Here is a 5,603-nt window from a genome sequence, read left to right as displayed (position 1 = left end):
CTTCACAGCACCTTAGTAGTTTTACTGAGGTGCTGTCAACCTAACAACCTTTTTGTTCTTCTATACAAATATTTTCTTTCACATCAGGATTTAAAGGACGAGTTCACCCATTTTCAACCTGTCTTCATATAATTGTTCCTCAATAATGCTCATGATAATATGGCACCCATCGAGAGAAAAAAAATCGATGGGGAATCCAAGATAATAGAAACTACAGGCTTTCTATTCCTGTTAGCACGCTATAATGGAAACCATTGTTCTCGCGTTAATAAAAACAAATATATACAATTTTAAATATTGAAGGGAAAAAAATCCTTTCTGTTGAACTGATAATCGGCTGATTCTTTGACCAGATCCGAGAGCCGCTATGAGAAGTAAGTAAAATCAATATGTAAGGCTTAGGCTGTGAAAACCAACTAGGCTGATGAGTTGTCTGATGCTTATCTAAGAGTTAATGTCGCTCGGTTTCACTGATGAACTCCCTTAGCCATGATGTCAGTCCTGATGAACTCCCTTAGGACTTTGATGTTTGTCCTGGACGTTTTGGTTATCTCCATATATGGAGTTCCAGTAGGGGTTCTCTGATGTCAGCGCTAGGTATGTTAGGTATCTCCATGATAATCGTCTAGGAGAGATTCTATGATGTGTTGGAGATTTCAGCTATTTAAACAACAGACAAATTGTGCAATGACATAATTTGTCGTGCGTCCGTCCATTGTATTGGTGAAATTAAGAGCAGACAAGACTGTTAAAATTAAGTGTATTTATTAATCAAGCAGTAAGTTAAAAGTTAGAGAAATGTACTTAACAGAGATCTCTGGGCTCACACTAGCTTTCCTTATCAGCAACAAATTGCATCGAGGTCACCTCACTAAGTCTGAGCCCTCTTATCTGTCCCTAGAGCCCCTATATACTGAAATGTGGGATGGTCTTCAGGTTGGTTCGCCACCTGACTCAGGCATTTCTCTCCAACCTGCATCTTTCTAAGATTAGGGAAGGACAGAAAGGAACAGAAACCACAAATGCATACACATGTACAGACAGATGACCTCTCATCACTTGGCCATCTGACAGTTTTGTCTTCTTTATTGGGACAGCAATTAAACAATAGTAATTAAAGCAATCGCATATTCTTATAATACCAACTAGTATTAACTAAAGCTTTCAGATGTCAGACTTGGGGAGGTTAATTGTCTCCATCTATGGGAATCTCCATTTGGGAAGGTTGTGATCAAATAGGTCACTAAAGTCGGGACTGAATAGGTCATTCATCCCATTAGGTTTCTGGGCACCTTGCCATGATCCACCTTGCGGTGTTATCCATCTATGGCTAATGCTGGCAAGTATGCCCTGAACGTTCTTTATGCTTTCACTGGTAGATGCGTTTCTGAAGTGTCCATAGCCCTCCTATGAGACACAGACTGAGAAGAAAAAAATCACACAATTTTAGCAGGAGCATTAGTGAGGATCTATGAAGATAGGTTGAAAATGGGTGAAGTCGTTCTTTAATGATCATTAGACTAATAACCCATTACCCATTATCAATAAGTAACCCACCTATATCCCAAACTCCCTCCCCAGTCAGAGTTCATAGTTTTATTGAATGTAGAATTATGTGCAGGATGTCATTTGTATATGTGAGGGAACTTAATTTACTGTCTTTCCCTAGGAAAGACAGTAAAAAGTAGGACTGACCGTGGGTAGCTACCTGGGATGTAAGTTGGGGCTTGATCAACCCCGGCTGGGTCACCTGGGCGAGGGTTCATGTTGCGAGACCCGAAACACCCTATGACCCCAGGCTACAACACTGATGATACATCCCAGGTGCATCCATGTGATGTATTCTTTATTGTATGTACTTAATTTAGGAGAGAATATCTCAACTGTTCTTGGCTAATATGACCCCAAGGAACAACTTAGGAACTGTGACTAATTCTCTATCCGGAATGAAATACCCGAAAATGACCACGCTCTTTTTTTAAATGACCATAACCATGCACTACTTCCAACATGGCTCTATCTGCTAAACCTTTGGAGCTACAGATTTACTGAGGTGTTCAAAATGTTCAGAATACTTATGATTAGGGAAACATAGTAAAGTGTAAAATGTATAATTTGATATTTGACAGAACAGCTAAAAGAAACGTATTACTGTCCAGGGCCATAAGGATATTTTTGCGCAAATCAATCTAAGAGCACCACATTTGTCCCAGATGTAACCCAGGGCATGCTCTAATGATTTAGCAAGAGCACCCGAGCCAGCAACCTTCAGGGTCATCATAGTGGCCAAATCCAATATGACCGCCACCTGACAAAGTTTTTAGCTATAACGTTTGAACCACATTTTCAGCTATGAATGCAAACTTGGTGTCTAAATCATGTTTTTTGACAATTAAAAACATGTTTGAATGCTTATCTTTATGATTTAATCTATCTAGAGGACACTAATTTGATTATCACAAATATGGCTACTATGTTCTGAAACAACCAATGTATCTTACGATGTAATTTCATTGAAACAAGAATGATTTAACAGTAGAACTAATTCCTATGATGATAGACCTACAGCTAGAGCTAATACAGTATTTTCAACAATGCTCAGCATAAAGTGTAATACTATATAGTATTACTATTCTATACACCATTGACTAGTATGATATCATACGGTACTAGTCACTAGCCACTGTCAGGATTCATCTACTCTGCTGTGGCCACCACGGCTCTTGCCGGCGTACAGTATATGATGATGACCATATACTCCAATCTTTGGACATGGAAAGTTGATCTTTTCAGGCTCCAAAGTAAGGGTGACCAGAGATTCTTTGAGATACCTGCACTCCTTTTCCCATAGTCAGGGAAGGCTGATGTTGGTCAAATGGTAACCAGGTCCCTTGAGAACTTCCTCCCACCCAAGCTGCACTGATTCAGCATGTCCGAACCTGGGAACCTTACTGGACCCATCTCGCAGATGCCAGTAAAGCTTGCGCCATCCTCCTCCACTGTGGCTGCAAAAGTCATGTAGTGGACACAGCAAATGCTGCAAAACTGGAGTCTGCTGCATCTCGATATTTAGATGTTGTGTGATTAGGACATTAAAAACAATCATCACCCGAGGAATCAAAAGGACTGAGCACATGCAACTGTGTGTGTGTGTGTGTGTGTGTGTGTGTGTGTGTGTGTGTGTGTGTGTGTGTGTGCGTGTGCGTGTGCGTGCGTGTGCGCGCGTGTGCGTGTGTGTGTGTGGTGCAGTATGTATCAGTTATCGCAGAGCTGTTCTGTTGTTGTAACACCAAGACACATTCCTAGCAACGATTTGTTGTTTAGCAATTCACTTTTCAGATTCTAATTTGAACATATTGTTCAAATTCCATACACCTTTGACTATTATGATAGTATTCACTTTATGCTGAGCATTGATGTTATGGTTTGCTGACCAGCTGCTGCTGGAAGTGCCAACTGCACCCACTAAAGTTACCAGGGGTGACCGGGCCTTTGCCGTGGCTGCCCCCTCTGGAATGACTTTCCTTTACGCATCAAAGCAGCCCAGTCATCTTTACTAAAGACTAATTTTTTGTCCTTGGCATTCAGTAACAACTAAAGCAGCCTTACCTTCCTCTATTGGCGCTAATGTTTGTTTGTCTGTGCTTACTCATTGTTTACTATTTTTTTGCTTTGTTTTGCTTTTTACCTGTACAGCACTTTGGTTGACCTGGTCATGTTAAATGTGCTATATAAATAAACCTTGATTTGATTTGATTTGATTTTTAAAAGGGCGTGGTCATTTTCGGGTATTTCGTCCCGAATAGAGAATTAGTCACAGTTCCTAAGTTGTTCCCTGGGGTCATATTAGCCAAGAACAGTTGAGATATTCTCTCCTAAATGAAGTGCACACATATCTTAGCCAGGTCCTAGAAAGTGAATGACCCCTGCTGGTGGAGCTTCCACACCACAAGTATATAGATGTAAGGAGTTTACGGTTTTATGTCCCAGAAAGGTTTTAGTAGTCTTGCAACTTTTGTGAGATGTAGCTTTGATCTAAAAAAAATGACAGAAAATGCATTAAAAAACACATCATACAGTAATTACATGTGGTGTTAATGACTGTCTGTAGATCCTATTGATTACATGTTAGACTACAACTTTTACTTTGAAGGACAAAGACCATGTGCTTTGACCCATGGTCACATGGCTTCTTTGTTTTGATGAAAAAGGTAGACTAAAAGATGACTGACATTTTGAATAATAACCATTCCAGGCTTTTGGATTCCAGATGAATTAAGTAAAACAAAGACAAATAAAGAGCTTTTTCCTTTGTCAGTCCCAAATCAAAAAATGCCAAAATACTAATCAGAATATCAGAAAAATGGAGCATTTTCCTGATTTTTTGGTGGGCTAGAAAATTGGATAAATGAAGCCATTATTTGATTTTTGGTCTGGGATGAAAAAACGCCAAAACCTTTTTTAAGAGCTTTTTTTTAGTGTCAGTCCCAAATCAAAAAAAGCCAAAATACTAATGAGAATATCATAAAAATGGGCCATTTTCCAGATTTTAAGGGAAAAAATAAAAGTTTCAAAATGAAGCAATGTTTTATTTAGGATCTGAAACGAAAATCAGTAAAATATACTTTTCAGACGCTTATTCCAATTGAAAAACAAATAATAAATAAGATGCCCTGACTCCAAAAGGGTCGGGGGATCTTAGTATAATTTGAAATTAAATTCTAATTCACTTTTTAAACAATAATTTTACTGATTTTCCTTTCAGAAACCAAATTAAATATTGCTCCATTTTTCAAATAATCACTTCCAAATTAAACCTCAGATTATACTAAGATCCCCCGGGCTTTTGGAGTCAGGGCATCTTATTTATTATTTGTTTTTCAATTGGAATAAGCGTCTGAAAAGTATATTTTACTGATTTTCGTTTCAGATCCTAAATAAAACATTGCTTCATTTTGAAACTTTTCTTTTTTCCCTTAAAATCTGGAAAATGGCCCATTTTTATGATATTCTCATTAGTATTTTGGCTTTTTTTGATTTGGGACTGACACTGAAAAAAAGCTCTTAAAAAAGGTTTTGGCGTTTTTTCATCCCAGACCAAAAATCAAATAATGGCTTCATTTATCCAATTTTCTAGCCCACCAAAAAATCAGGAAAATGCTCCATTTTTCTGATATTCTGATTAGTATTTTGGCATTTTTTGATTTGGGACTGACAAAGGAAAAAGCTCTTTATTTGTCTTTTTTTTTCTTAATTCATCTGGAATCCAAAAGCCTGGAATGGTTATTATTCAAAATGTCAGTCATCTTTTAGTCTACCTTTTTCATCAAAACAAAGAAGCCATGTGACCATGGGTCAAAGCACATGGTCTTTGTCCTTCAAAGTAAAAGTTGTAGTCTAACATGTAATCAATAGGATCTACAGACAGTCATTAACACCACATGTAATTACTGTATGATGTGTTTTTTAATGCATTTTCTGTCATTTTTTTTAGATCAAAGCTACATCTCACAAAAGTATGTTGCAAGACTACTAAAACCTTTCTGGGACATAAAACCGTAAACTCCTTACAACTATATACTTGTGGTGTGGAAGCTCCACCA

The sequence above is a fragment of the Gymnoscopelus braueri genome, assembly GCF_963280865.1.
Source record: "Gymnoscopelus braueri genome assembly, chromosome: 16".
In the NCBI taxonomy this organism is placed as follows: Eukaryota; Metazoa; Chordata; class Actinopteri; order Myctophiformes; family Myctophidae; genus Gymnoscopelus; species Gymnoscopelus braueri.
The sequence above is the reverse complement of the archived record's forward strand: the minus strand, read 5'-3'. Positions refer to the sequence as shown.